The sequence below is a fragment of the Cydia pomonella genome, chromosome 2 (assembly GCF_033807575.1).
Source record: "Cydia pomonella isolate Wapato2018A chromosome 2, ilCydPomo1, whole genome shotgun sequence".
NCBI classification, from domain to species: Eukaryota; Metazoa; Arthropoda; class Insecta; order Lepidoptera; family Tortricidae; genus Cydia; species Cydia pomonella.
In genome coordinates, this window is record NC_084704.1 from 34,105,242 (window position 1) to 34,128,796 (window position 23,555).

The window sequence follows — 23,555 nt, forward strand, 5'->3', positions numbered from 1 at the left end:
CATTAACGCCGGCGTACCCCAAGGATCTGTACTGTCACCTACACTGTTCATCCTTCATATCAATGATATGCTATTGACTAGCAATATCCATTGCTATGCGGATGACAGCACGGGTGATAGCTTCTATACAGGTCGTGCAAATGCATCTCGTGAGCAGGTGTTGGAATGCAGAATGCAACTTGTGTCCGAAATCGAGGCCTCTCTTGAGCAGGTATCCGAGTGGGGTAAACGTAATCTCGTCCAGTTTAACCCCAGTAAGACACAAGTTTGCGCGTTTTCCGCTAAGAAAACCCCATTTGTCTTAGCGCCTAAGTTCCAGAACATTCCCCTTGCCATTTCTAAGAGTATCGGGATACTCGGTGTCGACATTACGAACGAAGTCCAGTTTCGGGGCCATTTGGAACTCAAAGCCAAACTGGCCTCTAAGAAGCTCGGGGTGCTCAATAGAGCGAAACAGTACTTCACACCAGGTCACCGGCTTTCGTTATACAAAGCGCAGGTTCGACCACATATGGAGTACTGTTCTCACCTCTGGTCTGGAGCACCGAAATACCAACTTCTTCCACTTGACTCCATCCAACGTCGGGCAGTTCGTATTGTTGGTGACCCCGATCTCACAGTCGGTTTGGAACCCCTCAGTCTTCGGAGAGACGTTGGCTCTCTATGCCTGTTCTACCGTCTGTACAATGGGGAATGTTCTGAAGAACTTTTTGAATTGGTGCCACCGTCACGTTTTTATCACCGCACATCCCGCCAAAGAAACAAAGTTCATCCTCACTTTCTCGACACGTGGCAAACCAAGAACAAGCGGGCATCTCGCTCGTTTTTTCCCAGAACGTGCAAGTTGTGGAATGAGCTACCTTCTGAGGTGTTTCCCTTGCGCTATGACATGGGGTTCTTCAAGAAGCAGGTTTTTAGGGTTCTCAAAGGTTGGCAACGCATAAGTGGCTCCTCCGATGTTGCTTATGTCCATGGGCGGCGATGACTGCTTCCCATCAGGCGGCTCGTCTGCTCGTTTGCAACCTATTACATAAAAAAAAAAAAAAAAAAAAAAAAAAAAAAAAAAAAAAAAAAAAAAAAAAAAAAAAAAAAAAAAAAAAACTTTTGTTTAAATTTTTAATACACTTTAAAATTTAGTCTAGGACGCAATGTATTTTTGTTTTTGAAGTTTGACAAGCAGCGTCAATTACAATTTTGATAGAGTACTTTGAAGATAATAATTATTTTTTTATGAAAAATAGGAAATATAAAGTATTCATAATTTTTAAAAGTTGTTAGTTACACAAGATTTATCGTTTGAGGAGTACAATATACACGGTGTAACACGAGGAATCCGAAAGATTTCTTTTTCTTGATCACATTTTTTTTTTTTTTTTATAGTAGAGAAGGCAAACGACAAACTACAAAGTACAAAATTGTTTATTTGTTCAACATAGGTGTACATAAGCTGTTACAGATCAGTCAGTTTCACTATGTGGCGCCTTACGGCAGACAAATTTTACAATTTTTAAAATACAAATTAGTAAAGTGTAATATAAACTTTTCTGGATTTCGCCTAGGTTCAAAGTTAATACCAACTAAAAAAAACATCTTTTTTGTATGTATTCACCGTGTATTTTTTTATTTCCGTTAATTTCAAGGGTGCATCCCTGGCCTTAAAATAAGTAACTTTTTCAAAGACACCGGTATTCTAATTAACTCCATTTCGGAGATAATCAATATTTATTTTTTATCTTATAAGGCTCTTACGAGCGTGTACACGTGCCTTAGGGCCTGTTTACATATTGATGGTAGTGTTTAGTATGAGATAATACATTTGCTACTAAACGTTAATACTATCTCTGACGATTGATGTTCGAAATGACATTGATATCTCACAGTTTTCAATTATTTAGTTGAGTTAAACGTAATGCCCGTGTTACGTTTTTATAAAAAAATACTTAGTTAAAAAATAAGAAAATATTTTTGAAATTTAACTACTTATGCCATTTCCCTTAACGTACGTACCGATACCCCGAAGTTAACGGAATTCAATAGAAACACGGTGTATGATTTAATTTTTTTCTCGTGTCACAGGGCCCATTCAGTATTTTTTAACGGCCTCCTAGGCTAGTCAGTAGTGACCCTGCCTACGAAACAGGAGGTCCAAAATTGGAATCCTGATAAGGGCATTTATTTGTGTACTTATCACAAATATTTGTTCATGGGTTACGGACGGTATTCATGCATATAAGTATATATATTTAACGAAATATGATATATGATATACACCGTGGGCTGGTAAAACCTGACCGATTTTACAGGTTTTTTCTTGCCCGCTTTTAGAGACCAAAATGTTTACTAACTTTTCTGAAATCGGTCTTGTTTTAGAGATAATGACAATTCTTGTGAAAAATTGTTTTTGTAATAACTATGTTAACGGCACCAATCATGGGACATTTAAGAGAAAATTTGGAGTATTTTTGATATTTCACCGACATCTGTAAAATTTCTACCGCTTTACGCTTTAAAGTTGAATGTCAAGTTCGTCCTCTATGTTTTCTATGTATTTAATGAAAGCTACTGCAATTGGTTTCAATATTATTAACCATTTAAAACTATGGTTTTTTGCTCCAGTCATGTTTTACAGGATTTGTCTATACCATCCCATTACTGGTGCCTGTTCCATTATAGGGGTGTTTACTATAAGTGAAAAACTTTCACTGTATTTATTTCAAATATCAACAGACTTTTCTTTGTAATCCAATTCGCCGTAAGATGATATTAATCGTTCTTACTGAAAACTCATTTAAATTGTAAACCATGGTAAGGGTAACTATTTACTGAGAATTTTATCTAACAACAAACAGTGCAGGACTTCGCAAAGATATTGCGAAGTAGATACGAAAGAAACATTCTTGGAATAAGCGGGAGACATGTTTGTACATTTTAAGATTTTGCGACGACTGGGACCGAACTGTTTATCGTGTAGAAAAGTCTGTTGCACTGATTTTACTAGGTACCTACATATAATTGGAATCTGTGTTGGGATTTATTTAATTTATATTAACTCTAGTATAAGTTCTTTCAAGGAATGCACCCAATTAAATGTCACAGTTATTTTGTTTAATCTTTATTGCACATAAGAAAACACACTGTACAATAGGCGAACTTAATGCCGTAAGGCATTCTCTACCAGTCAACCTTTAGGCAAAGCAGTTGGTGCAAAAACATGAGGTATAGATGATACAATTAGGTACATGTACGAACACAATACAATCATAATAAATACACAAACATAAACATACATATATATAAATAATATTGATACAAATACATATACTTACATATACATACATATGAAATCAGATGAACTTACAAAGCAGAAACACTAAGATTTTCCAGTACTGCCAGCTAAGTGCTCACTTAAGGATTTTTTTAAAGCAAACCTGTTCGGACACTGTCTAATTTTGATAGGGAAACTATTCCAAAGGCGAGCTGCCTGAATAGAGAAAGAATCGGACATGTAACCAGTTCGGTGAGATGGATTACCAGAAGAGCGAAGCAGACGGACACGAGAGACACCATAGTAGTGGAAGAAACATTTTAGATATTCGGGGGACTGAGGATCGTTAAGAACAAAAAAGAGGGTGCAGAGCATGCGAATGTTGCGCCGAATACGAATAGAAAACCAGCCTAGTTTTGAGCGGAATGAGGAGACATGATCGTATTTGCGGAGACAGAAAACCAAACGAATACAATTATTCATTAAACGATCTAATTTGTCCAAGAGCTCCTCATTTAAGTCCGGATAACACACATCACCAGTCGATTATTGGTAGGATTAAAGTTTGTACTAGTAATATTTTGGTTTTAATAGGTAAAAAGTGTTTAAGTCTGTTGAGAGCATGAAGAGAACCAGTAACTTTGCTTTATACCTAGGCTTTAGATTTTTTAAACGAAAAATTCCTCAGATAAATCGGATTTCGGAGCGGTCAAGGTGCATACAAATATCTGAACACGCCTCTATTATCAAGGCGTTTGGTGCGTGTTCAGATATTTGTGACCACGTCGGTCGATCCGATATATCAGATGGAGGCTGTACCGTTAAGATTCTGACTGCATTAATGCAGCAGTATTGCAGCCCGACATTACTGCCGACTGCATTGCTGCCGCGAACGTCAAAAATCTCATGACAGTCAAGACATTTGTGATTTAGACACTTAATTATATTAGGGTTGTTGACACATGTTGAATTTTAAAACTTAATCTAGTTAAATACGTAGAAAATGAGCAATTACAATAAATTGGAAACTTAAAAATACATGGGAATAATAAAAAAAAACAACACCTTGAGGTTTTGAGTTTCAAATTTTAAGTTTTTTAAAAATATCCAAAAAGGAAAAAAAAGAATGACACCATTCGATTCCTTATAGTTATATAGATAATTGTACAGCAAAATTAGCAACTATATACATGAACGCAATATTTCACCTAAAAAATCGCATTTTTCTTTGTTTTCCATACATCAAAACGGCTTTTAAGCTATTGTGACGTCACGATGTATTGCGATTTTGTTAGGAGCGTTTCGTCATGCGATTGTCAGACTTTGACTATCATTTATTACTTTTGTATTGCTTTAACGCAATGGGTCCCATAGACATTTGGTCCTTAAAACAAATTTGATCGATTGATACCATTAATAAAAAATTGTCAACTGGCCTATTATAGAAAGTAATTTTGGTCAACATTATTCGTCGCTTTAGAACAATCAGCCACAATGACTTTAAAGAATTCAAGTCGAGATTCATCGTGTCTGCATAGGATTTACTGGCAGACACGAACACGACGCAAAAGGAACCACCAAGTAACATTTCAAAAGCTCGGTACTAAAATTTTATCTACGCCGATCCGTCGGCCGGAGACAATAAAGGGAAAATAAGGGGGGTTCGCAGGCTGTAGTGCAAACCGGGACGCCTCATTCAGCTACTTAGGGAAATAATCAAGACTAAATTGCGGAGGGTCGTGATGTTACCATGGGTAGCTATTGAACTTTAAAAAAAAAGGAAAAATTCAGCGCTAAAGCGCCTAAAGGCAAGACTCAAACTGGTCCGATCTCTCTTAACCGACTGCCCCAAGTTGTATTGAGGATTCACCAGAAACAATATGCTAATCGATGCTAAACATTTTTTTCTCATAAATGGACGGTAAAGTCGACTTTGCCCATTAAAAAATAGGTCGCGAAGTGTGTAGATTATGGTCTATCCAAAATTAAAAAGTTAAAAACATTGCAGTCTCGATTTCAAATTCCATTAATTCTCGAGTTTCCAAAGTATTTAAAAAGTTAAAATGACCATATCAAATGCGGGCACAGGTCGGTCGGTAGTGTGGAAGGTGGAAGTAAGATAAGAACGTTTTGTCAGTGCAAGCCATATGGTCTCGTCTTGGCTAAATTTTACATGAAAATGTTTTTGATGGGATATTTGTTTTTTAGGAAGAATAAAGTAATTACTCGTAATTTCCGATGGAAATTTCAGGAGTTACGAGTATCCTCTAATATAAGTTTGTTTTTGCCCGAGGCGTGGAGAATATCATTTACAAACCATTAACCTACGCAGCTGTTTACGTAAATATTTATTTGGTAAGGGAAAATATTATTCCGAACCAATTTCCGTAAAACCAATAAGTAATCGTCTGACCAAAATTACTTGTTTGCGATTGGTAGGTACCTATGTATTACCAGTATTAACTTATCTAAGGTGGGGTAAGACGGACATACGGCCCGATTTGAAGAATGATTTAGACACGTATAAGGTCTTGGAAAGATCGATAACTAAACGACATGTCAAAATTGACATTTATTTAGATTCCGCTGTGATCCCAATAAGATCTATCTACGATATTTCTAACGTCAAAGTGACATTGGTTGCCCGAATCGAGCTGCTTTTGTCAATTATACGAAACACAAACGATAGCTAAATGAGAACTTATCTAAACCAGAACTTATCGTTATCATATCTCATTCTTCGAATTGGGCCAATAGTTTATTTTCCTTGGGGCTAGACAACTTTTTTCTCTTATAAGAATGAAAAAGGCTCGCGATCCTGATCAGAAATGACACAAAAGTGGCCAAAAAATTCACAAAAAAATAGCAAAAAAAAGAAACTCAGATATCAAGATAAAGTTGAGGGCCCTAATAAATAATTCATGTTTAATAACAAATGTCCTTGGCCTTAGACAATTCTATTTGAAATAAGGTGCATTGGGGATTTGGGGAACGATTGTAGAAAACGGGAGTTTCGAAAATTGCTAATAACTACTAACACCCCGATTCGAACTTCAAGATACGTCAATAATTTCCTAAAGATAGGATATGCCTTGGATGGAAAGTGATGTCACTTTTGACACTGACATATCTAATCTATATCGTATCTTTAGCCAATGTTTGACGTATCGAAAAGTCCGAATCGGGGCGTAAAACAGAAAAAAATGTAGCAACAGTAAGATACCATGATAAGCATTGCAGTAGCGCAGGACAGTATTGGGCAAAAAGTAGTTGGATTACAGATTAAAGATTATGATTACAAAATGTAGATGTAAATATAAATTACAATTACTAGGAAAAAGTAGTTGAGCCTTTGATTGACGATTACTAACTACAAAATGTGGTAACTACATCTTAAAATTGTAATCTGTAATAAATTACTATATGTGATTACAAATTACTTTTACTCAAAAAATGTTCTCGATCATCTTTGTTTCCCAAGTCAGTTTGTTCATATTTTCCTCCATATTTTTTTTTTGACTACTAAGAAATAATAACAATTGTTTTGGAATGGGCAATTTTAGCTCTTTCAAATGATATCCCACTTGACCTAATAGTCACTAGACTTTGAAATTTTGCCCCCTCTTCATATTAGGCATTTCCCATAGTCATTAAAAATAAAATAACAAAATAATAGTCGCACCATAAGGGTTCCTTTTGTACCTTTTTGGTACGAAACCCTAAAAGGGAATATTAGTTTTACAAGAGTTTTTACAAAGGGACTTATTAAAAAATATGAACATTTTAGGGCAAAAATGAGTTTTTGTCTGGTGGTCAGGAGCACACGACCATTTTTTTTAAATATATATGGCATGAGGAAAAAAATATTATCCTACTACGGACCACGTGGCTACTAATAGGACTAATTAGTTCAATGTAATTTTTTTTTTTACAATTGGAACAGATTTGCATTTCTTTTGTTTCATTTTATTTTAAAACAAAAGAAACTTAACCTTATTCCTCATACTATTGATTTCAAATTCAAATTCCGCAGGTGGTTATTACTTTTGTTTACTGAGAGAGTACAAAATTACTAAATTTGCTATTCTTTGCCTATCAAGAAGTAATTGAGTAATTTTGATTATAAATTAATGTAATTTCGATTACAAATTACAAAGTAATCTCAATTGCAAGTAGTTGTAACTATATGTAAACAACTACAAATAGTTCAACTACATGTAATCCAATTTGTAGTTAAAATTACACAAGTAATTTATTACGCCCAACACTGGCGCAGGAGAGAGCGTACTCCCCTTTTAAATGTCGGCAACGCAATTGAAGCCCCTCTGGTGTTGCGGGTGTCTATGGGCGGCGGTAATCGCTTACCATCAGGCTATCCGTCTGCTCGTTTGCTTCCTATGTCATAAAAAAGGAGTAGCTAAGTATGAAATGCTTCTGGTTTAGTAGATTTAAGCCATTTTCAAAATAGGCTCAAAATTATTTTCGTTGTCTTGTTTCTGACCACATTATCACACATGTATTTATGTTTTCTAGCAAATAAATAAAAAAGTTGAGTGCTATTGTATGTCTTTCCTTTCTAGCTGTATTTTATATTTTATATGAGAAATAAAAAAATATTTTTTTTCTCATATAAAAAGCTCCACTCCGTCACATTTTTTGGGGACAAAAAACAGGACAACGAAAATAATTTTGACCCAATTACCCCGCTTTCGAAGTTATTTCAATGCATCTTATTCATGAACTGAATCAACTGTACAATAAAATTAATTTGTCTATGTCTTCTATTAAATAAATTAAAAAAGTCGAGTGCTGCAATTGTATGTCTTTCAAGCTGTAGATTATATTTTACATGAGACAAATTAAACACTAAATTTCATCTCATATAAATAGCTCCACTCTGTCACATTTTTGGGGAGAAAAAAGAAGACAACGATAGAAATTTTGACCCAATTACCCCGCTTTCGAAGTTATTAATTTTACAATAAAATTAATTTATTCATGAATCACACATTCAGATTATGCATTAAAATCATGTATATTCATGTGAGTGTAAGATCCCTTAGAACGCAACCAGAGAACAAAACTGGCTACGTAGCCAACGTGCCAATCGTTAACGCTCCGTAGCGAACGAAACGCAACTGTCACTGTCGCACTAATATGGAAGAGTGAGAGAAAGATAACTACGCCACGCTACGGAGCATAGAGAAGAATAGCTTTATGAAGCTAACGAATTAACGGTAATTTTTCTATGAAATTCTATTTCGGTAGAAAACGTCTTCCTCTAACTAAATCTTAACAAATCACTTTGATTTTGATGTCGATCGCTTCAGCATTATATATACTAGGTTTATTATAAGTATGGCTTTAAAAAAAATTGTTTTGTTTTGCAAAAAAAAAAAGGAAAACTTAATACACCTAGCTTTTCATTATATTGACACAACTAAAAAAATCATGGAGAATTGAAAATGTTTAGAAGTGGAAAAACGTTTTCTCCTTTTGTATGGACTATATATACTTTCCTCTTAACGATTGTTACGTTGGCTAAACACCCTGGGGAGAAGATTTAGTCGCTATGTATTGCAGGCTCTGGCAATGTTGTAACAACGCGGCAAGTTGCCAAGTTTCATGAATGCCTAATAAACTTCCTGTGCTGTGGAATGTCATCTTGAATTTGGCGGTTCATAAGAATACCTCGACTTTACAAGATTCGAGTCAAATAACACTGCATAGTCTGTAAAGTGCTTTATTTGTGACGTTACATGGGTAAAGGTACCTAATGGTGGTTGGCGCTTAAGGGGCTATCAAGCCAAATTCGCTAGTTTTACGTCGCTATATAGCACGCTTGAACGTTGTGTGAACAATGAAATTATGTACACATTATTTCAGCTCTGTAATTGTTCTCTGGTTTACTGATATTTAAAAAAACATATCGTATCAAAAGTTAATAATTTTTCCGTGAACCCATTTCTCAAGTTAAAATCCTGTAGTCAATAGTAAATATGTACCTACACTTCAATTACTTCTGCTAATTTTACAATTATATAAATAATTTTTGAGCAATCGATACTATTCAACTTCGTGCGTTGCCCTCGGGTGTCTGCGCGGGCGACGAGGGGTAGTGGCCACTTGGCCGTCGGACGGGAAATCTGTGTCACTCTACGCGACGCGCACTCAATTATTCTCTGTGAATTGATTTTATGGTAAGAACAATCTATGTAAGCATGTATTGTAGGTATGGTATAAACCACTAAGCCGATTCTCAATCAATTCGGTATTTAAATGCAATATCATGCTAAAACAAAGAACCAAAGAAACGCGATTGAGTTTAGGCTAATTAGAAAGTTAAGAAGAAGTATAGTCTGCAATAAAAGTGTGTCATAAAAAAAACGACAATACGAGTAACTTTTTATTACGTGGGTGATTTACATTTATTTAAACTGATTTTACGAAGAACCCTTACCGAACATAGGTTTCAAACAATTTTCAAACGTTTTGCTCCTACCTCTCGGGTGTAGATGTGTGAGTATACTTGGTTTAGTTTCGCGGCTGTTAACACCGTTAACAATTTCCCGTACTTCCGTTTCCGCCACATCCGTGGCAACTTCCTCTCAAAACGGAATGGGGTCGAATGGCCCTATTTCCTAGCACTAATTTTAAGACGAGATTACGAAAATGGCAGTCATAATGGGATTTACGGGAGTATGACGCCAGATACAGTGAAGTTTGTCGAGTGAATAATGCATAAGTATTTATTTTATAGTTTTTACACATGTTTTTTGTCATTCGTCTTACACAAGTACACGATGCGACTATGGAAGGTAGAGGTAAGGAATACACTCTCCATGTACCAAAAAGTGTTCGTCAAAAAATCTTAAATAGGTGGCGCTACAATACCTAAAATACTTGAAAAAAAAATCAAATCATAGACAGCGCACTTCACTCCGTCAATAACGCCTATGTTCTTAGCTACTCTAGCGCTACTCTGGAGAGACTTGGAACTATTATTTATAGCTGACAGCTGGACACTTTTGCAACGGTTCTACCATAAGAGATTTCACTCCTTTTAATTCCACACTCCATAATGGTGTAATTTAACAAATTCGACGTATTTGATCATAATTGTAGGATTACTGTATATGATCATTTCAATGCTATCATTAAGACTATTCTTATTGCGGCCTAATACGATTTGTTTTATCTTTGTAACTCAAAACCTCTTTAAGACAAACAAAAACCTATAAGAACCTACTCTAAGAAGTCGTTATATAGGTATAAGACGCAAACTCATTAACACCAACTTTTTGGCGTTCTCCTTGAGTTTCTTGTTACGGAGATTCTACTGAGGATTTCCACATGCATTATAGCCTTCCATTTAAGGTTTTTTGATGACACATTTTGGTACATGGTGTAAGGATACTGTTTAGTTTATATAGATATTTTGTCGTTATAATACATTTTTCTAGATTAAATAAGCTAACTATACTATTAAAAGTATTTGTAACGATCGATCACGTGAAGAGTCACGTGATCGATCCCTCCATCTTAAATATTGAACGGACATTCGAACGATGACAGTCGAACGATGACAGATTTACAAGTGGTTACGTTGATTGTATTATTAGCAGGTCAGTACGTTTTGTTTTGTTAGAACTCGAGACAATATAATTGCTTGTCTAAGCGTACTACTGTCGTGTGGTTAGTTAGATTGGAAGAGGTTATATTCATTGTGCCAAATAAATGTATTTTGATCACACCTACCGTTCTTTTAATATTATGGTTCCATATTCCATTCCTTACCTCCACGTTCCATATTACACCATCATAGGTTTATCATTTTTCAATGACTCCTACATACGTATATCGATGATCACATTTCTATGATAATAGAATTGCGGCCTCAGATCTTTTACCTACAAGCAATCCTTGTATATATATATATATTGTATATATATATATATATATATATATATTCGGGAATCTCGGCAACGGCTCTAACGATTTCGATGCAATTTGCTATATGGGGGTTTTCGGGGGCGAACAATCGATCTAGCTAGGTCTTATATCTGGGAAAACGCGCATTTTTGCGTTTTTAATGTTTTCCGAGCAATGCCCGGCCTCCCAGATATTAGGTAATTATGCAAACACGTAACAAACGTCTTATTTTTGTCTTAAATTACAGAAGTTTATTGATAAATAATTTATAAATATAGAGGTGATATAAGAATACTTCTATTACACTACACTACTACATATTATTCATTTTGTGTCCATGTATGTGGCTTTATAAAGCTGTATGCAATTTTTGACAATATTTGACTCCAACTTATTCCCTCGTATTTTCGGAACCACATAGCTCGTAAAGTCGTAATGAGGGTAACAGTGCCATTAATCTCAGTAAAGTATTTCGGTTGCTTGCTTTCGTTAATGTTTTTACCACCCATAAATTGGGGACTCCGTGCGTCGAGCACGGAGTGATGTTAACAGAGCAAATGTAGCAGTGTTGCCATTTTTACACGTCTAACCTAAAATTTGTTAATTTCAATACAATATTATTAACTAACACTTATTTTAACAAAAAAAATGATAAAAATAAAATATTAAAGTATATAAATTGTTGATAAGATCATGATTGTCGTCAAACAGTGCGTGAATACGAAGAATAGTGAAGGTAAATTTGTTTGTTACATTGTTTGCAATTTCTATTGGAATCCACTTTAGCATTGTACTACTATTGGAATCCACTTTTTCCATTGTATGGAGGCGGCTAGGTTCGTCTGTTTCTAAAGAATTATAGGCTTATATTTATAGGGTGCTAACAAATTAGTTTCCGATATTTTAACATATGGTACATTACATTTAAAACAAATTACTCTAAATAGAAATTAAGAAAACTTTTCACATATTTTTTTTTTTCATTTACTGAACAAAATAAATATATTATAATTCTATCTAAAAATAATCATCATGTGCATTAACTGACAAGATGTTTTAAACTTTCTATCATGTCAACCATTAGGACGTTTTCAACTAAAAGGTACCAAGGTACCACATTGTCGATTAGGTTGATTTAATTTTGAACCTTTGTGGAAATAGTGTCATATTGACAACCGACAACCCCCTCCCCCCACCGTGTTGTTTTTCTCCACAATTGTTTTTCTTAAATGTCATTGTCAACGCGTCATTTGATTTACCAACGTGAAGTGGCCAGTTAAATGTTTGGTAAAAGAGGTTCTAGAATCTGTTCAATGAGGTCTCATTTAATTATCTCATTAACAGGGTGCTTTACGTAGCAACTTTGTTTCCCGATTTTCTCCAAAAAACATCATGAAACCTTTAATGTTCCATACTTATATACTTAGGAGCAAAGTACTATCAGCTGTAAAAATATCGGTAGCTAATATGTTAAATTCCATACCTTATAAAGCCCGACCAGAAATATATGATCATTGTCAAGAGGGCGCTGTTATTCTCGTGTATAGGGTGGCGGTTCAGTTTAGTATGAAAAATTTAGTTCCGATGAAATTCCGCAATATGGCGCGTGATCATATATTACTGGTCACCCAACTAACATGACAGCGTCAAAATAGCCTACATATCACTGTTATAATGCTCTCATTTGAGAATTAAGAGTGTTAAGAATACCTGTAGTAGGTTGGTAGAGGACTCTATACCACCCTTATAACCACGAATCAGGCCCCACTTTTTACAGGTAAAGGTGTCAGGAAGCCTATACAACAGTGTTACTTAAGGGTTAGAAGTACTTAGAAGGGAGTTAATTCACCCTCAGCTATTACTTTAGCCGGTTCTACGTTCTCATAGAATCATTAGCTAACACAATAGGTGTGAGACAACCCTCAGTTAAGAATTTTAAACTTGTTAAACCTATAAGAGAGAGTGGGTTAACGATTTAACGCGTACTAGATATCTAAAACATTCTCAATTAAATATGTGACCGCTTTTTGAGAACTCTTTTTGTACTGTTTTTATGTATTAGCTTCAAAGAAATCCAAAACGATCAAACTTATAAAATAAATGATACAAAGAAAATAAAACTTATCACAGCAACATTTAATGGCGATCTGCTCGCAAGTTTTTATTAGGAAGAAGAAGTTTTATCGTGTGAAAAGTGAAAAAGTGCTGCGCCTGCGATTTTACGGTAAGTGTATACCATGTTTTCCATCTTAATTTTAACGCGCTCCGGATTAATTAAAGATTTAAAGTAAAACTTATGCTTAATAAAATAGACGCCTTAAAGTTTTATCAGCAACTTGTTCTTTTTGTCGGCCATTGGCAAGTAAAGTTACGTGGCATCGATAGAATGATAAAATAAAAATTATTAATGGAGTATTTTGTACATAAATATTGATCAAACAAGTACATTTTTAGGTTACTTTACTAAAACAATGGCGAACTTGCTATTACAGCTTTAGCTCTCCCTTAACGCATCATTTACACTTTTTGAGATACAGCATCTTTAGTCGAGAGTATTGTGCAGTCTTTAGTATACATTAAAGAGTTATGCAACGCTTTTAGTATCTGGTGTTACGACACACTTGACTAAATCTTTTATGCAACCCATGCCTGCAGCTTAAAGTTATCACAACACCTAAAGATATATAAGATACTTCACAGTAACCATTAAGTAACAATAAACATCAGTAAGTGTCAGCGGGCGCTGTTGTAAAGATTTAAGTGTTACAAACAGGTTAAAGCTATAAAGCTTGACTCCAGTAGCTGTAATTAACACTATTATTACTCTCAATTCTGCATAACATCATCCATTGTAGCTCTAGAACCACTGTTGGAGTGGAATTTATTTCTTAACTCCTCTATAACGTTCCAAGCTATAACTGAGATTATTATAACGCCGTTCAAAAGATTAAAGTTTTAAAGAAGCCTGTAACTGACGGTATAATGTTTGTTGGGCAGGCTTTACATATGTATCTTATACCTTTAAACGAGCAATTCTGGTATATATATATATATATATATATATATATATATATATTTCAGGGATCTCGGAAACGGCTCTAACGATTTCGCTTGAATTTGGTATATGGGGGGTTTTGGGGGTAAACAATCGATCTAGATTAGTCTTATGTTTGGGAAAACGCGTGTTTTCGAGTTTTCATGCGTTTTTCTTTAGACGCAGAATATGGTCGCTAATTTCGTGTTGCCGGCCGCTTTCCGTCTCGTCCAGCGGGTTTAGACGCGGACGGCAAGAAACAACCAGTGTTACGGGTTCGAATCCCGCCCGGTGACTAACTTTTGTTTTTTTTTTATATGTTCAAGTTTATATATTTTTTTAATTTTTATTGTTTTTAGACAAGTTTTAAAAAATGTAGTTAATGTTTGAGATAACAATATATACTCCTCAAAAGAAAATAAGGGCCACTGAGTTTTTTGGCTGTAACTTAAAACATACTTACTTATTTTATGTGATATATTTTTTTACAAATAAAAATGGCATTCATTTTTTTACAATTTAAGTGTATTTCTATCCGAGCTTTGCTCGGTCGCCCAGGTACTATATTATAAAGTATTCATAGGCTTATAATTATAATGACAGATTTTTTACATTATCACCTTGCAACACTGGATGAGGGGCTAATTCTAATAGAGTATGTCCCATTTGGGCTCTCGCAAAATGTGTCCTGGTGCTTTATTAATTCGTGGAGTCAATTTACTACTTTTGCTTGGAACTGCTGAATGAAAACGTGCTGGAGTAGTTTCTGGAAGTTTTTATTTAACTTTTAGCGTTTATTTTTAGGTACTTTGCAGTCGTGCGAGTAAATCAAGAAAGTTTAGTGGGGTAAGAAGGGCAGTGAGTGGGGTAAGTGCCGATGCCGCTTGAGCTTGGGTCAAACAAGATGGTCTGCCCGGTAGCCACGATGAAGATAAAATATAAAGATAGTTTATGAACGTCAAATAAAGCTACGCCGGCTATACACCTACACCTCTGACTCCTAAATTGTAGGAGGGTATCCCATTATGCGGCCTGCAAGAAACTCGATCGGAAACGAGATCGTACTTTGCCTCTTCCCCAAATAGGAGGCGAGTGGATCTACTCCTCAGGTTTTTAATGACAATTTTGGCCATTATAATCAGTCACAATGTTTTCCACATTTCTCGCCTGAGACACAGGGAATCCTAAATCCTAGTTCAGGCACGCGTAAACCATCACCATTGATGTGGAGCGTAGACTAGTAGGGTTGCTGAAGAAAGAAGCCCGCCGATAGCACACGGGACGCTCGAAGACTCGAAGCTGGAACGCGCTGGCTGAAGACTGGAAACCTTTACCGCATACCGCCAAGTACCATAACCGGGTAGTGTTTGGGAGATTAAAAACACATACTTTTGGTTTAAGAACACTGGGTAGTGTTGATTATGAATGTAAAAGTGGAATGAATGTGGCCCGACCTGGCGTTAATTTATAGGCGGGCCACGCCCATTTGACACGTGGGTGTTAGGTGCAGATGTGTCTTTGTTTTGTTTTATATGAATGTAACCATGGAATAAGTGTTATTTTTTTAGCAAATTATGATTATGTTTATGTTTACAAAGTGGAGATTTGCGCTATAAATATTTGGACAATTTAGCCCATTTATTCCTTATTCTGAAAAGTATCACTTCAAATAAGGCTTATACGTTTTTTGTGAAAAATAATAATAATTTCTAGCGCGCAGCGATGAGGATTTTTATAGAAATGGAATTATGGAATTTATTATACTTAGTATTAAGATATGTTTTATAATAAAACGCATGTTAGTTTATTGCTATAAGTATAGTAATAAAATGGGGACTACGTTTATACGACGAAGCGGTCGTCAACTTCCTCATAATAATTATTCACCGAAAACAATACCTACTGTAAAGTGTGCCTACGTTGCTCCAAATTTAATTAAATTTTTTCATATAATTACATTGTGGTAGGCGTGTTGATATACAATTATATATGCTGATTTATTTGTTTAAAGTAGACCACCACTAATACTATCTGGTTACACTTGAATGAGATTGCGATATAGGTAGGTTTCATATATAAAAACTGTTGAGCGCTGGTGGCCTAGCGGTAAGAGCGTGCGATTGATATTTACCAGTCGCTTTTTGGTGAAGGAAAACATCGTGAGCAGACCGGACTAATCCCAATAAAGCCTAGTCTACCCTCTGGGTTGGAAGGTCAGCAGTTGCTTTCGTAAATACTAGTGCCTACGCCAATTGTCCCACGAGCCGTGGCAAAATGCCGGGGTAACGCGAGGAAGATGATGATGATGATATTAAAACAGTTGAGCACAATTACCCAGTGGAGAGTAAAGTAGACACATTTTACGATAACACTTTTGTTTTTCACGAGCGATTTCCTTTCCAGAAAGAACAGATGTTATTCTTCAGATAATACAGATTATTCTTTTAGAATTACTCTCACAAAAACCAATACTAGTTTGAACTCCAATCACACATAGTAATTAAGAACTTAGGGTTCAACTTACACAAGCTATAACAAAAGATAAAATGTTACGTGACATAGGCAGCAGGTATCCAATATATTTTATTACCTGCCGAAAATATGTTTTACCTACATATAACTGAGTAATATTTCATTTTTATGGCTAGATTGGGAGAAAACCATCAGATAAATAGGCTTATAACAGTTATCGTTCGTTGTTATATCCTATTAAGTGATGACAATGCTATTATACGAATGTGATGTGTGTATTTGGGTGTGGAATCACTATAAATGACAGAAATACGTAAGAAAAATAATTCACTATTTATTATCGTTATGTTAAAATATCATTGTTGTTGGATGTTCACATTCGACGTTATGGAATTCATGTCGAGAATAACCGTTATTTCAGTCAGGAGGTGTCCCGATAGCTAGTTTTAAATACTTACTGTTTCTACTGTTTAGATTAAGCAAACATTCGCATTTATTTTATGAAGTTATTGCGTGACGTGATGTACCTATCATAATTGATGTGCTGTAGTATTTGAATTGACTAAATAATGAATGAATGAATAGAGCTTTATTAATTCCATACAGATTGACTTAAATTAAATTACACATAAATATTACCATTGATAAATTGAATTTCTTATCGATTAAATAATAGTAAATACTAATTAAAATGGTATGACAAACCCCGGCTCGTACCAATGAGTTTTTCGGAACTTATGTACGAAATATCATTTGATATTTACCAGTCGCTTTTCGGTGAAGGAAAACATCGTGAGGAAACCGGACTAATCCCAATAAGGCCTAGTTTACCCTCTGGGTTGGGAGGTCAGATGGCAGTTGCTTTCGTAAAAACTAGTGCCTACGCCAATTCTCGGGATTAGTTGCCAAGCGGACCCCAGGCTCCCATGAGCCGTGGCAAAATGCCGGGACAACGCGAGGAAGAAGAAGACATGATTCATAAATTTCATTCGAAAATTGTTTCTGCTATAGGTCCATGACCATATTTCAGATCCGTTATATCCGAAATATCCGGATGCTATGAGTCGTTGGATGCGGATCTTATATTTGACGGATATCCGGATATTTCTGTTCGCCGGAAATCCGGATCCCAAACCCTAAGTACGATATATTTTTAAGCGTCACACGAACGCCGCATAAGTCATCTTGCAGAAACTGTGGTTGTCTGCTGTCTAGCACATGCTTATCTCAACAAATCCTCCCCAAGCAATAAGCTAGTTCTCAACTCACATTTTATTTATTAAGCTATAATACTTATAGAATGATGAGTTCCAAATCTAATCTCCGAAGGGACGAAACTGTCACTCGAGCACGAAGTAATACGATCGTAAAGAATATCCAGAATCGAAGCGAATTATCGTGCAGAAGTAATTACCTAAAGTTGCGACGATATCTCTCCACTCTCTCCAGTCGATGTTTATCGCGACGTCTTGTAATAAAATATGACTGTCCTTGTCTTTGTAGCTTCAGACGTGCGAGATTGGATTTGCTACCTGTAGTTAGTGATGTGACATTTTTAGAAATATTCCCGGGTGTAGGTACTATTTTTTATGATATGCTGAATCACCTGAGCGTTAGTAATTATGGTCGCCCATGGTCACCTGCAAGACCAGAGAGGTTGCAAGTGTGTTGCCGGACTTTAAGATGGAAGTACGTTATTTTTTGAAGGTCGTATCTATACGGAAATACCGCGGCCGATAGTTCATTCTAGTTTAGCTGTGCAAGGCCGGAAATTTCTGGAGAAACGCACAGTTGAGGACTGCCAACCATCTAAGTGGGAAAGATGGAAATGCTGTTGTCTATATTGGGAGATTTCTAATATATTAACTGAAAAGTGGTAGCAGTATTTGAAGACTGCAGTGGCAGACTTGCCCTAACGCCCAGTGCCTAAGACCGGGCCTAGGGTGGCCTGATATTATTGTCTGCCAGGGTCTCATTTTTCTCGAATTTTTGATTTTCATCTAACTTCGCTCGAATTCTTGTTCTCAAAAGTGTTGGTGGCCGAGTGGATATGATGTCCGACTTTCAATCCGGAGGTCGCGGGTTCAAATCCTGGCTCGTACCAATGAGTTTTTCGGAACTTGTGTACGAAATATCATTTGATATTTACCACTAGCTTTTCGGTGAAGGAAAACATCGTGAGGAAACCTGCATACATCTGCGAAAAAATTCAAAGGTGTATGTGAAGTCCCCAATCCGCATTGGGCTAGAGTGGGGACTATAGCCCGAGCTCTCTCGCACATGAGAGTAGGCCTGTGCCCAGCAGTGGGACGTATATAGGCTTAATTATATCTCCTTGGATTTCACGGGCCTATAAATCCCGGTCTTTTGATAGACTTGCGTGGGGATATAGATCCAATGATTTTGATGGGCTTAATTATTATTATTATAGAATTATAAATAAATAATAAAAAATAAAAATGTTTATACTCTACATCGGAGGGTAGAAAATGGTTTAAGCGGCTAACAGCAAAGCGGAGAGTACTGTGATACTGAACCTTCTACATATAAAGAAGTTTTAAAATTAGTCGTAAATTTGGATTTTAGGGAACTGGATAAATGTGCTCATTAAGATTTTCCAGTTTTCCACCTGTTATCAAAGGAAAAGTGCTTGTGCAAATATCAGTTCTTTTTAATTCGATTTTAGTATCAGTTAATTATATTTAATTATTTTAGAACATATATAATTTTCACGCAATGTATGGGCATGGGGTTCTACCTCTACCTTTTCAATTTGTGCAACCTTTAAACGTTATTGGATTCTTTTAACAATTGAATTTTTTCCAAACAAAAATGAAACACCGCAGTCGGATGGTACTGACTACAGAAACTGGGGCCTACGGCGGCCAAGACTGCAAATCCGCCACTGGAAAACTGTATATGGACAAGATCGTCATTGACGTTAATTTAAAGAAATTTGACAAGAAGATGACTTTATGAATGAAGATTTAATAGTCAAACTTAAACTGAAGAATAAACGCACTGAATAGAGAAACATAATGTTGAGTACCTAACTTTAAGAAAGCTTAAAGTTGTAGTGGTTGAAATTGAAAGAAACGGTTCGAGCGGCCGACGCTTTCTGGGCAACTAACACAAAATGGTTTTATACTCGTAGTCTGGCCAAGGACTGTGTTATGTCGAACATAGATATAGAGAATTTGTAGTAGAATATACTGTATTTGTCTAACGCTAGTACTAGCACCCAAAGAAAGGGATAAGTCTAGTTTTTTTGTACTTATTCATTGACAAATTTATTTTTCCAGACTATATCATTGACTTTCGGTTGTATATTTAAATATCATTATTTTCGTTTGTCCTTTTGACTAAACGCCTAGGTTATCTCTAATAAAAAATCCTTTTCATTCTCCAAAAAATATATGCGAATGTTGTTGCTACGTTGTTGTTTACTAATGTTTCCTCGTTCCAGGAATACTTTTAGGAATAGCAGGTATTCCTATGGGGATTTTGCACTTCACTAGTGATATATTTGACATATCTACCGTCGGTACCGGACTCCAGTAATTGGGCCTTCTTTTCCTGTATGTTTGCAAACTATTATGTACATGGAATGGGAGTATTTTATTGTTCTTATGATAATGCCTGTCTGTATGACAAGAGTAAATATTACGTGACTGATGTTCTCAGGAAACATCAAAATTATTTACAGGAATTAAGTTGGGTATTAGAAAAATATGTGCAGAATTGTGCGATTTCATAATGCTATTTAATTAACGCAACAGTTATAATAACTAATAAGGGTGCTTAAAAATAACTAATTTCAAAAATAGTATATAGATGTTAGTGCAAAAATTTGTCCTAGATATTTTTCCTGAGAATCAAATTTAGAAAATTAGTAAGTTGTGTAGCTTATTTTTAATTTTTAAAATAATTATTATATCTTGGCTTAAAACTACTTCATTTTGTAGATTTATTTTATTGGAACTTAAAAATACATAAGGACACACCGCAGAGAGAAAGTTCCATTTCACACATTTATTACAAATTTACAATAATATAGGACATTATTAGTATTATTACACAAATTGACTAAGTCCCACAGTAAGCTCAATAAGGCTTGTGTTGTGGGTGTGTTGTGGTTGTCTAAGTACCCTCAACACAGGCCTTATTGAGCTTACTGTGGGACTTAGTCAATTTGTGTAATAATGTCCTATAATATTTATTTATTTATTTATTTTATTTATTTATGGTCACGTCTGAAAATATCGATACGGACTAAGTGCCAAAAATATGTATACACTACCCTAATAAATGGGCCATAAAGTCGTGAATACATATATTTGGATCTTCGATCGTGTCGATGTTTTCAGACGTGACTGTACTTAGTAAACAATAAATATAATATATAAATATTTATAAATACTTAAATACGTAGAAACAACCATGTCTCAGGAACAAATATTCTTGCTCATTACACAAATAAATTACCCTATCAGGATTTAAACCCAGCCGAATTTTGACGCCTATGAAGTCGATGGTCCTGGGTTCGAATCCCGGTAAGTATTTAATTGTGTGATGAGCACAGATATTTGTTCCTGAGTCATGGATGTTTTCTATGTATTTAAGTATTTGTATATTATATATATCGTTGTCTGAGTACCCACAACACAAGCCTTCTTGGCTTATCGTGGAACTTAGGCAATTTTTGTAAGAATGTCCCTATAATATTTATTTATTTAAACCTGGATCCATCGGCTTCATAGACAGGGTCAGTACGCACTAGGCCTGACAGGTCGTCGATCTTATCTGCTTTGATTCCCCATTCAAATTTCCTTATTTGACAACCTAACGCCTAAATAAATTGTAATGGCAATCATTCAATTTGATCAGGCGAAACATCAATTATCCCACTTTCATCCCGCTTTTCACCCTCTTACAGGATGATTTCCGGGATAAAAACTATCCTATGTCGTTCACCGGGATTCTATGTCTATACTACATTTTAAATAAATCCAGATGCACAGTCACACTTAAGCATTTATAGTATTAGTATGGACTAGTATTAATGGATTAATGTTATTGGATAAACCTAAAGGTCTTAATGTACTTGTAGGTTCATCCAATCTGTGCATTCATTTATGAAAATTTGTCTGCTGCTTACGGTAATTTAGATGTTCAGAACTCCCGACGGGTCCTATCACAAGGGCTTGTAATTATGTGCTATGTCGGCGAAGTAATGAAATAAAATTAACCCGTGTCTAGTAAGTTTTGATAACATATTCTGCATAGCTGTGTCCTCAGAAGCAGATTGCCATGCATTACAGCATGATTTAGATAACTTTTTCCTCTACTGTTCAGATAATCATCTTTTGTTAAATACTGATAAATGTCTCGTAATCAGCTTTAATCGTAAAAATAATCCGTTAGTTTTCAATTACACCTTAGCTGGAAAAAATATAGCCCGGGTATCTTCCGTTAGAGACTTAGGTGTTACTTTAGACTCAGAATTAAATTTTAATTTACATATTGATAATATATGTAAGCGAGCTTATAAGAAGTTGGGGATGATTCTCAGGATCGGACAGCCCTTCAGGCGCCCCAATACCTATAAACTATTATTCTATTCCTTTGTTAGGAGTATACTTGAATTTGGTTCTGTTGTTTGGACGCCTCAGTACCAAGTCCATATTGATCGTCTGGAAAGGATCCAAAATATTTTTCTAAAATCACTCTGTTACAGAACGGGTAATTATTTTGAACGTACTTCATTAGCAGCGAAGCATTTTTGTGTTCCTTCCCTTGATAACCGAAGACACTATTTAGATATAATGTTCTTGTTTAAAATTCTTAAAGGAGCGATTAAATGTCCGAATCTTTTAGAATTAGTCACTTTCAGTTGTCCGCACCACCCCCTACGTCCTAGATCTCTATTTTATATCAGCTTTGCCCGCAAGAATTACTCTCGGCACACTTTTTTCAGACGAGTCCCTAGTTATTATAATAAGTACCTACTTGATATTGATCCTTTTCACACTTCATTGTCTAGTCTCAAAATGATACTTAAACGTAAATTGTTTTAGTTCAAGTACCTATTTCATATAATTAAATATAATACAATGTACACAATGTATAAATGTAACTTTCCGGTTGTCCTAATACCTACCAGATATTAGTAAAAAAAAAAAAAAAAAAATACAACATATCCGATAATTAATGAAACAGACAGTAATGTCAAACCTGCTTACTGTATTACTACTTATTGTATTTTTTTTCTCCTCTGAAGACTAGTAAATAGATTTTAAGTATGGCTCATGATTTCATTTTCTTTATGCTGTTAGTATGTATTCTTTATGCTGTTAGTATGTATGTTAACATTATGTACTTAATAATGAACCTCCAGGTCTATGATTCTTAAGTATGTTAAGTACTCTACATTGTACTTCAAATTCATTTGTATATGTGACTGTTTGTGTTCTAAATAAATAAAAAAAAAAAAAAAAAAAACATATTAGAACATAATAATTATACATTTTTTGAGAATGACCGACATAACTTCGCCTTAAGTAGAATTAAGTTTAACGTTTAGCAGTAAGTTTTAGTAAAACTTTCATAAAAAGAAAAATACTTGAATTTGGGAATGGGTGGCGAACTGGCGAAGATAGGTTTTTGTTTTTAGTAAGAATTCAATGGATATCTATTTCTTGGGTCCATATTGGGTTGCATACAAGTTTAAGTCATATCTTTGATACGCATAACAACTTGTGTCATAATCATCATTGTGCATACAAATGAAAAGTCATATAATATTGTGTCATAAATTTTAAGCCATAATATTTAATGACATACATAGCAGTA